The following is a 13042-nucleotide window of genomic DNA, read 5'->3' on the forward strand; positions in this document are numbered from 1 at the left end:
AGGGTCTTGTGCTTCTGCTCAGGATGAGGCCAACTGCCACATCTGAGATTAAGAAGGAATTTTACCACTGTCAGATTGGCATACAATATGGGTTTTTCTGTAGTATGCTTGAGAGCATACTACTCTCAAGCATATTTTAAAACTCCTTGCAGCAGCAAGACATAAACAATGGCCCTTGGCTCCTGCCCCTTGCTTTACCTATGGTAGGTTAAGGTGTTCTTCATGGTTTTGGGAAGTGTGCCTTGCAGTTGTGTGACAAGGTTGTATAGTTTTAGGAATAGTTTAAACAATATAGGGGATGGTTTGGATAGGGGGTTGGACTAGACTTCCCGAAATCTCTTCCAGCCCTATTATTGTACAATTCTATGATTGAAAAAGCAACACACACAGATGTCTTTTGGAAACATCTTTTCCCAAATGACAGCCTGAAAGAATAGTCCAATATTACTTTCCTAAATATCCAGAGTAGCGTGAAAACAGTTAAGGAATTCATATATGCACAGCATACCACAAAGAAAGAACACAGGAAGAATATAAGCTTTCAAACTTACTGGTTTCTTTATATATTTTGTTTGCATTCAGATATATGCTAATAAGAGCATTAAAAGTACTCAGACAGACAAGATTCTTTGGGTAAATCCAGTATCTTTTATTACGCCAACTCAAATAGTTGGATTCTTAAATAGTTAATTCTTCTTAGCAAGCTTTCAGGCACAAACACCCCTCGTCAGGCTGAGAAAGTGTCTGCAGGTGGTCTGTGCTCTTCCTGGATGGAGTGGTAAAGCAGCCAGAGGTCAGTACTTTACTACTCCATCCAGGAAGAACACAGACCGCCTGCAGATGCTTCCTTGCTAAGAATTTCTCCAACTATTTGCGTTGGTCTAATAAAATATATCAGATTTACCCAAAGAACCTTGTCTGCCTATGTCCTTAGACCAACACAGCTACAACCTACATCCCTTAAAAGTACTCAGACATATATACACAATTTGAGTAGGAAACAATCTTACACATAACAATTTGTTGTATTTAAAATGTACTCATATCAGAGTACTTAGGGAACACTGTGACAGCCAACTCTAAGAACAGGGGGCACTGCAGAGCTGCTAGACAAGGGATACTGATACACCCAAGGACTTCCAAATCCCAGCTACTGGTACTGAATCAGAAACAACCATATTTTAATACAGTAGTATTAAAACAATGCTACAGGTCCCTTCTACTGTTCTCAGTGGTGACAGATGACAGAACAAGGAACAATGGTCCCAAGTTGCAGCAAGGGAGGTTTAGGTTGGATATTAGGAAAAAATTCTTTCGCTAGGGGGGTGGTGAAGCACTGGAGTGGGTTACCTAGAGAGGTGATGGAATCTCCATCCTTGGAGGTTTTTAAGGCAAAGCTCAACACAACCCTGGCTGGAACAATCTAGTTGGGGATAGCCCTGCTTTAAGCATGGGGTTGGACTTAATGACCTGTTGAGGTCCCTTCCAATTCTCATTTTTTATGACAGTCTCTGATTATAAAAAAAATAAGAGATTGAGAGGCTGTGATTGAAGTCAAAAAGGAGTTGTGGCAAAATAGTAAGTGGTAGGGGGAAGGAGTGATCTTCTCCATTCATTAAAAGTTTAATAAAATTGTGATCCTAGTTTTTGGTTTATAGCGAAAACTCTCATACAGTATTAAAAAAAGGCCATAAAGTTTGTGCAGTCCCTGCTGATCTGGCTATGTTCAACATTTTTACTGTCACAATTTCACGAGTACTAAATATATACATAGATTTTTTTAAAATTAAAGTTGTGGCTGAAGTAGATTATAACACACAACATTTGTCATGTGCAAGTTTCACAATACCATGTTAACTCAATCAAAACATGCCCAAGAAGGGTGCAACTCGCAATACAAAGCTCCAAATATCAGTAGCCACTGGGAGTCTTGTCTTCACTGCTGTTCTTATTGTTGCTACGTCTTGTGAAGTTAAGCTGTTGGTAGCAAACGAAACCCTTGGGCAAAAGACTCCAGTATAGCCCAAACCCTGTACTTGTGAACTTTTTTTTTTTAAATATCTGGAGACATGGTGATGCTCCTCTATTGAAATCAAGTCAAACCTCCCTCACTAATGTAGGTTAATTGCTTAAGACAAAGATAGTCTCATTCTGTTCTTTGTATAGAGGCAAGTAAAATGGGGCCCTTAACCTGATGGAGGCTGTTTAGGTGCAACTTCTATGAATTAGCAATAATAAGGTCTAAAAGGTGTGATTATGCAAATGATTTCATAGCTACAGAATTTTCTCTTGATTAAGAATGGCGTTCTAGATTCTACACCACAAATGGACAAAATAAAAGCCTGCAGGCCAGATCTGGCCCACAAAGGGACTTTGTCTGGCCCGTGGTGGGTCCCTCGGTCCCACCCGGCCCAGGTGCTATCCAGCCCATAGCTCATCCTGCCACCCCCTGGGCACACAGTAAGGCTGGGGCAGTTCTGAAGCTAGACTGCCTTTCTAGGTAGCCCAAGTAGCGGCGGTGGCTCCTTCCAGATGCTGTTCCCACTGGCCCCAGCCTTGTGGTACTGGCAGGGACCTGTGGACAGAGCCCTGTCTCCAGCCCATCCCATGCCCGTTCCAGACTCGGCTTGGTGAAGCGGACTACCTGGAACCCGCACAGAGCCCCTGACACTGCCCAACCCTGCTCCAGATTTGCCTACCCATGCTGACACAAGCTGCTGCTTGGCAGGGGAGAAAAGCAGCCCTACCCCTTTGCTACTGCAGGGCCAGTTTTGCTCCAGCCACTTGGAGCCTGCACCCAGCACTCCCTCTGCACTTCCACTGCTGCCCTGATATGTGGTCTGGAGGTGGTGGTGATGGTGGCAGGGAGCAGTGGCAGAGCAGCCTGGGCATGGGCTCCGGGTAGGTGTAGTACGAAGGGGCTGGCAGTGGTGGGGGCGGGGGGGAAGTGGTGGTTGCTTTTCCCCTGGGCCAGGCAGCAGCTTCTGCCTGGCCACTGCTGCTGCTCAGTGTGGGCAGGTGGTCCAGAGCTGTGCGTGTGGGTTCCAGTTGGTTCTGAGCTGGTCCACTCTGCTGGGCTGAGTCCAAAGCAGGCACAGGGCAGGCCAGGGTTGGGGCTGTGCACGTGGGTCCCTGCCAGTACCATGGGGATGAACCAAACATGTGCCCAGAAGAGGCAGCAGATTAGCTGGACCTGGCTCACCCAATGCCTGTATAGATCAGGCACTTTAGTGGGGCTATTTTTGGTGCTTTTATCAAATAGCTGATTGACTTAGCTTTAGATAAAAGTGCCAAAAAGCCCCACTGAAGGGGCGTGGGGGGGACAGATCAAGTCCCCTGCGGTGATGGAGAAGTGGGGGGCACGGGATGGAGCCACAGCTCGGCTGTGCGCAACCCAGGAGGGCATAGAGGGGCGGGGAGGGGGAGGAAAAGAGGCGTGTGGCCCTGGGTCTGTGCTGGGTGGGGCAGGGCAGTCTGCGCTGTGGGTTGGGGCTGCACTGGGGTGTAGCCACTCCAAAATTCACCATAGCCCCTCCAACCCCTGCTCCCAGCACTGTTGCCACCTGCCCTGAGTGCAGCCCAGCCCAAACTCCACCCCTGCACACACTGGGAAGAGTCTGGCACAGCCCCGGCCCCAGCCCGCAGCAGCAGCACCCCACTCCATGCAAATATGGGGACATATGCCCCACCCCATCCGTGCCCCCCTGGGATGCGTGAAACAACAGGATTTGTCCCTCCCTCCCTGCACCCCCTGGATGAGCCATGGCTCTATCCCATGCCACGCCTTGGCTGGGCAGCACCTGCCCCAGCTCCACTCCCTCCATCACCAGAGGAGCCTTGATCTGCCCTCGCCATGCCACTTCCCTCCTCTGTCCCCTTCTACCACAACAGACTTACCAGCTGCATGCAGCTCTCCAAGCTGCCAGGCTGTGCTCCTCGCTGCCTACATGCTGCGCTAGAGCTGCGAACATGCATGGGCATTTATTGGCCAAATTATCAGCCACATCAGGCCAGTTTCTGATACAGTCAATTTTCTTTATATCAGCGCCGACCCAGTATTGGACCAATGTATTGGTGCACCTCTACTCCAGTTAGGATTGCGGACCAGCAGACCTAGGTTCTGGATGCCAGGTTCCCCACACCAGAAATCATTGAGATCTGAAAAGTTTTATACCTGATGCCCATCCCCAAAAAACTGAACATTCTACCACACACATCTGGCATGGCAGGTCACATGATATTTGGGATCAGGTGTAAAACTCCTCAGAGCCCAAATGAATGATTATATTTAATGTATGGCAGGGAACTAAGGCATGTTTTTTTGTTTTTGGCTTTGGTTCACCTCATAGACCAAAGCAGCTCCTTTAGCCCTGTGTGGCTTAGTGGGGGGGTGGGGAAGGGGAGGAGTGAAATAAAGGAGGTTCAAATAGATCAAGACAGAGTAGCAGCATGAGGAACGGGCGGTGAGGGTTTTATCTTTATTATTAAAGGACTGAGGGGCAAAGAGCCCTCACTCCTACCCTTGCTAACAGAGGACACTATGATGCAAAAGGTAAGCTGACACCTACATAAGGGCATTCTTAGCTTCAGGGAATATTTGACAATTTTGATTGTGATTAAATAATAGGTGATCCATTGATGTTATTTGACTGGTCAATCGACTGGCTTCTCAACCATAGCACAGATACTACTATATAGTTACATTCTTCATTCTCTTTAAATAAAAGCCTAATTTTTATGAGTTTATAAAAAGTTGACAAACAATTTCCATCAGAAATGTTGTACAATCCAAGCATCTCGTTGCAGTATTTAATTTTGGCTTGTCATGGAATGTAAAAAGCCTTAATAATAATAATAATAATAATAATAATAATAATAATATTATAGAAACTTTTTGTATACCTCTGCCACTACTTCTCTGGGCATAAATGCATCTAATTATTGGGCTTAAAGCCCTGCCTAAACTGTGTATGATGCAACAGAACAAGAAGCAGCACAGTGACATTTGCATTGATTAGCACTCTGATTAAGTGGTGCTAATTAGCCTGACTGAGCCACCATGTGACGGTGGCTACACTGCTTCTGGTTCAAAAGGCAGAATGGAGGGACAAGCATGGAGTGCTGGAGGGAGCTGTTACCTGGCATAGTAAGTCTGGTGTTTAAGATATGGCCTAGATTAGTTCAGCAAAAGTTCCAGTGTTCTTTCTTTTTGGCCAAAGTAAGATCTAAGACTTAGTGAAAGCAATGTGGGTTATATCACTGACTATGTCAGTTTCAAAATTATCATCAGGCAAATACAGCCTATACTCAAAAAGGATCAGACCTTGACAGAAATATTCCAAACACCTACTCTTGGCTTTCAAATAATCCCCTAACTTCAGCCAACTCATCAGAAGCAAATGCCCTGCTGATCAAAAATGGGACACAACCTTGATTTAACAACAAATGTAAAGCCTGTCAGCACATCTCACTTGGCACCACAAATCAACACCTCCCATACTCGAACCATGTAGGATCGTTGGATTCTCACGTCTATTCCAGAACTGGTATATCTCCTCTAGCACAGTGGTTCTCAACCTTTTTCCACACAGGAACCCACTAGCATATCAGCTTGCCATGACCCACAACCCCCTTGCCCCAAGCCACACAGTCTGTCTCTTGCTCTCTCTCCTACTCCCCGCTTCTCTCTCTGCTGCATTTGACCCTCTCCCTCCCTCTCCAGCTCCTGGGGCTGCTCTCACAACACTGTGTGCTTGCCATGCCCCTGGCTCCACACAGGCTGCCAACCTTGCAGCCTGAATGGGGAAACTGCATGATTCCCTGGGACCTCCCCATGACTTTTTACCATGTTCTTGTGACCCAGTTTTGGGTCGTGACCCATGGGTTGAGAAATGCTTTAGTACACCAGATACCTTCATTCAAGTCTAACAACAGACAATGGATTTCTCCTGGGACAAAGCTCTTTGTTTTGGGATACTACAGATTTACATGCCCATTGTTCCACTTTAAGTACCTGTGAAGTATTGCAATCACATTTTTACCCTGGGACAACTGTGGGTAATTTGAGTAAACTGCTACTCAAACCCAGCAAGTCAAAGCCTGGGACAATCAGTTCCAGGATAAATCCAAGGTCTGTTTTTATGGAAAGTATGTGGGTGAAACTAAACAAAAATTGTTCCAACATGAATGAACCCAGGAAACACATAACAAATGGAGACACATGATCATGCACAGGAAAAACACTTTTCACAGCACAACCACTCCCTTTGCGACATCACGATCCTCATGCTTAAGGCCAATCTACAAAACACCTTTAGAAGACAGGCCAGGGAACAAGAATTTTTAATTTTACTAGACAACACTAAAAAGCAATGGCTAAACATCGCACTTTTGAAAGAGCCACCTGGATACCACTTGAAGATTTGCTGCAGTACAGAAAGAAAATCCTCATAAATCACACACCATTAGTTATGATATACCACCCTTCCCTGGAACTTGTATGGAAAATCCTCAAACAGTTGCAACCTATACTAGAAGAAGTCCCAATTCTTAAAGAGCTCTTTCCAGAACCACCCATCCTAGCCTTTAAACAAGCACTGAACCATGCTAACTTCATCACAAGAAGCAAAATCCTATGACCCAAACAAATGGATCCACGCCAGGACAAGAAATGTAAAGCCTGCCAACACATCTCCACCAGCCCCACAATAATGAGACCCCACAAAAGAACCATCACCATTCCTGGATCTTACACCTGCACCTCCAGAAATGTAATATATCTAATCCAGTGCACCAAATGCTCCGATGGAAAATCTGTAGGAGAAACCAAACAACTGCGTACCAGAATGAACGCACACCAAAAATCCACCAAAGAAACCTATTCAGTGACCTGTGGGTGCCCACTTCTCACAAGACAATCACTCCCTCTCTGACCTCTCAGTTCTAATCCACAAAGGGAACTCACAGAACACCTTTTGTAGACGAGCCTATGAACTTCACCTCATAAATCTACTAGAAACAAACAAAAAAATCATTGACTGTAGAGATGATACCTTTTATTAGCCCAACTAGATTTTTGCAAGAAAAATTCTTTAATTGCAAGCTTTTGGGTACAAGCACCCTTCATCAGGCATAGGAGAAAAGATTGTAAAAGTTTTCCTAGGTAGAAATGAAAGTTCATATTTCATAGGTTTACACCTTTAACTCTCCTATGAAATATGAACTTTCATTTTTACCTAGGAAAACTTTTACAATCTTTCTTTTCTCCTATACCTGATGATGATGCTTGTGCCTGAAAGGTTGCAATTAAAGATTTTTTTTGTTCCAAAAATCTGGTTGGCCTAATAAAAGATATCACCGCTACAATGAATTCAGATTCCTTCTGCCTCTAGACTGATATGGCTACAACCTGGATACCTAGACTGAATATAGACGCTGGATTTCTGACACATTACAACCTGCCTGACATCTAACACACCAGGTAACCTGCCTTTTAGCTGATGACCTGCATTCCTTCATACTTTTCTTTCCCCTTCCCCCCTCCTCTCCTATCTCTTACCCTTTGTCTTCCAAACTTCCGCTCACTTGCATCTTCACAGACATCTATTTACTCTAGCATCTTTTCTATCTTGGAGACCTCAGAACAGCAAGAGTCTCCTAATGCCTAAGGAAGGGTGTTTGAGCACGAAAGCTTGCAAAGAACTTTTTCCAACTACTTAGCTGTTTTAATTAAAGATATCACATCTACCCAAAGAACCTTGCAGGACTGAACATAAGCATTGACTGCATGGCTGATTATATTATAGTGGAGATCTCTCTCTCTCTCTCTGCACTCCACAGATGATAACAGACCTCTTTCCTCTTGAAGGTTTTGCTCTTCCACTAATCAGGTTATAATTTCTACTGCACTTAGTTTTTTTTTTTATCCATTCCTGATGATGTGTGTCTGCTCCTATTTCGCAGTCCTCTTCCTTCAAGCAGATTGTTTTTATTTATATGGTGGATTATAGTCAGCCCATTGTTCTGTCTGCTACCTGACTAGAGCCGTTTTCTTCTTTCCCAGACCCAAGGAAAGGTACCTTGTGCCTGCAAACTTGTCTGAGATCTCTCTCAACTATACAGTTGGACCAAAAAAGTCCTGCCTCTTGTAATCTCAGAGTTAGATCTTTTCTTATTAAAAGAGAAGCCACTAGTGCCATCAATCAGACAGACTTACTGGGTGAGCAGGCTGCTCCAACATGCTGTAATTATGGTGCGTTGGAGCAGACTTGATTAATCAAGACTGGTAGAGCACTGTAATTACTGTGCTCCAGCCAGCCTGTGTCTCATGCATCAGTGCCCCTGTGCTTCAAAATGGCAGTGGGGGCACTTTAACTAAAGCTTGAACAAGCTTAAGTTCAAGCGCCCCTGCCACCATTTTGAAGTGTGGCGATGCTGATGCACAAAACACTGTGGTGCTTTAGAGTGGCTCTTGGAGCTGCTCTAATTAAAGTTCTGCCTCTCACCCCCAAAGCAGGTGTAAAAGTGCCCACTATGATTTAGCATATTACTGTATTTACTCGAATCCAAGATGTGTCTCCCCCCCACAATTAGCATAGGGGAGCCCCCTCATCTTGGATTTGAGTACAAGCGGGGACAGCAGGCAACTGCTGTGGTTCTGACTCTGGCCTTAAGGCCATTCTAGGGCCAAAGCCAGAGCTATAAAAATTGCCTGACCCCACTCAGCTTGCCTCCCTGCAGCATCTGCCTCTCCCCACTACCCTTACTGTCAGGTGCAGCTCCCACTCCACTCCCTCCTTGAGCATGGAGCTCATCATGGATGCTCCATCTCATTTGGGCAATCAGCAGTGGCAGCAGCTCCAAGCCAGTGGATGCTGCTGCTGCTGCCATGCTTCCATGTCTGGGATAAGATGGAGCTGGAGGCATGTCTAACAGTAAGGGGGTAGGGCACTGGGCAGACAAAACAGCAAGCGGGTACAAACAGGCTACAAGGGGGAGAAGTAGTAGGGGGCAGAGGGCAAGGGGGTTGCTTGCCCACCCCATCAGCTACCTGGCCCCGGGCTGCTGCTGCTTTCTCTGCAAGGGGGGTTAGAATTTAAGACACTTCTCTGATACTTGGAGGCTATAGATGAAATATTATAACAAATTATACATTTTCCATATACAGAATCTAATTATTGGGGGAGGAGTCCCTCTTCAAATTTGAAGTAGTCTGAAATCAGGGAAATATAGTATTCTTAGCTTGTTAGTTTACCAATTATAGATAAAATACTGGATCACGCCCTGGAAATGCTACCATATAATTTTTGTAATAAAGAGCCCTAAAGAAAACTTGTATTTTTAAATGCCAAAAGGAACAACAGAAAACAAGTAGGTTAGGACATTGAAAGATAAAAAAATTGAAGACTGATAGTGACCAAAGATCCCTGTTTCTGGTCACACAATGAGCTGAAATAATTTGCCTTGTTAATATGAGGTCAGGAAGAATGCAGGGCAGATTTGCACCTTGTAGACTACATAAATCTTATGTATATCAGCATGAAGCTTTCATAAGCCCCAGGTTACTTCATCAGATATCTTCAATTAGCTCTCATACTGAATGTTCTTTGCTCCTTTATACATCTAACAACAAATCACTGTTAAAACATAGGCAGTCATAAAAATCCACATTAAAAACGTAACCAACTCATAAACACAGTTCCAATCATATAAAAAAGTGAAATCAACCCACATAAAAATGTTAATGAAGAGAACCCTTTGTTAAAGTGCTAAAAGAGACCCGCATTATTTAGTATTCTCCATTGAACAGAGTGACTGTTTAAAAAGGAAAAAATAAAAGTGTTTTTTTTTAAAGCTACAGTCAATTTCCAATCTTTTATTCCTATATTTCTAATAGGAAAGGAAAGCATAGTAACTATCACCATGCCAAGTCAACCCCCAGCCTGAACCCAAAAACACTGCTAGAAATAATGGATGTGTACAGAAATCTACGTTTTTCTAATGTATTCTGAAATACCTGCTGGACCTATTTATTTTTTCTTTCCCTCCAAGTTTTCACATAAAGATGAATAGCAAATATATAACATATTTTTCACCTAAATGGGCCACATAAAAGAGTTAGCTCCAATTTAACTAAACAAGTAGCTTCATATTCTTTATTCTGTATACATATATCTAAACCTTACTTAGATAGTAACTCCATACTACAGTTCTAAGCCATGCCAGTTCCTGTGATAAGAGCTCGAGCTTGAAAAAGCTTTTGAATGCTGTTCCATTTAGCACTTTGCTGCTCCAGTGTGGATAAGGATTTTTTTTTAAGTGTACTACATATTTGCCCTCAACCATAGCTTGTAACAGTATCTTATAAGGGCACTAAACTGATATAGTGCCATTCATGGAAAGATATATAGACAGAGAAATGTGTTAAGCACTTAATTTCCAAGAAACCTACATGGAATATTGCAAAGCGGAAGTCTTTCCTGTAAAGATTTGAGAAAGAAATTCAGAAACAGAACACATGCATACCATGGCAGCAGGCCAGTTAGGGTAGCACCTTGGAGACTAGATGGTTCAGAGAAGCATCAGCTTTCACAGGCAACAGCCTACTTCCTAGGATGGATTTATACAGTATGCCAGCCTGCCCTGCCTGTATTTCAGCTACCTACCTCGCTCCACACATAGGAAATAATGAACATGTTTTTCAGTCAAATGACTCCTTTTTTAAAAAAAAGGAGCCATTTTTTTTGTTTAAAATAGGAAAATGGCCCATAAAACACTTGATTTTGGGCTATGTTTTAAAAGATAAAAAGGAGCAGACTGTAACTTGAAATGCTGCTCACAGCACTAAAGGGCTAACAGCACTAGTTAGGATCAGTCATGATTAGAGCAGGTGCTGTTTAGATGTCACAAAGCAGAAATTGGCAACCTACAGCCCATGGAGCCAGGGACTTCTGCAGCACTTCCAAAGCAAAGAGGCTTTGCTCGTGTGACATCTGGGTGGTAGGGAGAAGTAGTGATGGTGTGTGGGGAGGGAAGTAGTACCTGAATTAGCTCCTCTGCTGCTTCTGTCTTAGAAGTGTTATAAGCACACACCAATAACTGTGTCAGAAGAGCAGCAGAAAGACATTGTCCTTTTAAAAGAAAAGTTGCTCCATGACAACCAATTCTGTCTTCCCAAAACAGATTACACCAGGGATGTTCAACAGCTGGACTCTTACAGCTGGACTGGGTCAGGGCAGGCTCCCACACCACTCCCTCTCCCCATCATACCCAGCCTGTGGTCAGACCAGACACAGACCTTCTACCCTGTGGGGCAAAAAGGTTGGGCACTACTGGATTATATAAAGAGGTAGATTCCTGGAACAAGTCTCCTGAGCACCAGAAGATGGTGCACTCTTTGTACTCCGAGTTAAATAGTTCCTGAATGCTTAAATAATTCTTACTGACATTGCAGGTACTCTGCCTCAAGTTTCTTCTCTTTGCCACAAAACCTAGTTAGTGAGTACAGTGGAACATGGATATATTGCAGGGTTAGATTTGTAACTCTCCTGTAAAGATGAGGATTTGTCAGGTCTGAGTGGGGGGGAGGGTCTATAGAGTTGCAGCATACAGCTGTGCAAGACTGCCATGGTACTCCAGCTGTTTGCTGTGGCTTTTATTTCAAAGAGCCCTGTTTGTCTGATTAGATACACAGGCTAGCTGACAAGTTCCAGCTGAGTGGAGAAGCAATGTCCTTTGAAGTAAAAAACAGGCAAACAGCTGAATCACTCATTCTTAATTCAGCAACCAACCATGAACCAAGCAGGCCACAAGCCACAGGATAGGAATGGTCTGGGTTTTACTATCTCTGTCAGATTTTGATCTGGATGCAAGGCTGAGTTGTCCTGAGGTGCAAATGATCCTGAAATAAATTTATGGCATTATTACTCTAGCCCAGGGGCGGGCATGTATTTTGGGCAGAGGGCTGCTTACTGAGTTTTGGCATGCCATCGAGGGCTGCATAACAGGCAGCCTAGGGCAGATAAATGTTCATTTTTAAAATTTTTTTAGGGGCCCCACGGGCCAAATAGAATAGCTTGGCGGGCCACATCCAGCCTCTGGGCCGCATTTCGCCCACCCCTGCTGTAGCACAATGGTGGGCAATTATTTGGGCCTGAGGGCCACATAGGCTGTTTTGGTGAGCTGTTGTGGGCCAGGTCAGCACGCCACCCCGCAAGTCACCAAAGTTCCCTGTGTTCGATGGGACCCTCGGGTAGTGATGTTCAGGAGTGAGATGGGCAGTAGGGCTGTGCAAACCTTTGGTTGCCGATTCAATTCAGAGGGGATTTGGCCCGATTCGGCGGCCAAATTTCCAAATCCGAATTGAATCAGGAGACCTATTAATCTCTCTGAATCAAATCAGAAGCCTCCAATTTAATTTGGAGAGATTCAATGATACGGACATAAATACAGCTTTATGTGTTTTTTCTACATACCTCAAGGTACAGGCGAATCGTGAATGCCCGAGATGGCGGGGTGGATGGAGCATCCCACAGAGTCCGGGGGGGTCCCCTGCCCACTCAGCGGCAGAGCGTGCTGGAGACCCCCCAGCCCCACCCCAGCGACTGGTGCCTCCTGGGTCTGGAGAGGCACCTGGGGTCTCCCTGCAGCTGATCACTGAGCTGGGGGGGAGGTCCCCCACACACTCGGCGGTGGACCCGGATGGGGCGGATCTGCTGCCAAGCATGTGGGACCCCCCCCGCACTCCATTGGGATGCTCCATCCGCCCCACCATCTCAGCTCATAAGTTACACCTGGTACCTCAAAGTACGTAGAAAAAAACCCAAAACATATAAAGCTGTGTCTATGGATGAATCACTTATTCTCCGAATCAGAATCGAATCTTCAGATTTGGTTGAATCGAATCGGGACAGTGATCCGAATCACTGTTCCCCAAATCAGGCCAAATCCGAATCAGAATTGAATATGGCCCACTTTGCACACCCCTAATGGCCAGGGGAGGCGCCACAATCCGTGCCTGCGCCTTCCTGCGTTGGGTGTGGGT

The 13042-nt window shown here is 44.8% G+C and overlaps 1 protein-coding gene across 1 annotated transcript in view; it reads right to left on the bottom strand.

The window, feature by feature from the left end:
- TMEM167A (transmembrane protein 167A) overlaps positions 1-13042 on the bottom strand; it is a 44579-nt gene that overhangs the window by 20513 nt on the left and 11024 nt on the right. The window lies entirely within an intron of this gene.

This window comes from Alligator sinensis, unplaced genomic scaffold (assembly GCF_000455745.1).
Source record: "Alligator sinensis unplaced genomic scaffold, ASM45574v1 scaffold122_1, whole genome shotgun sequence".
Taxonomy (NCBI): domain Eukaryota; kingdom Metazoa; phylum Chordata; order Crocodylia; family Alligatoridae; genus Alligator; species Alligator sinensis.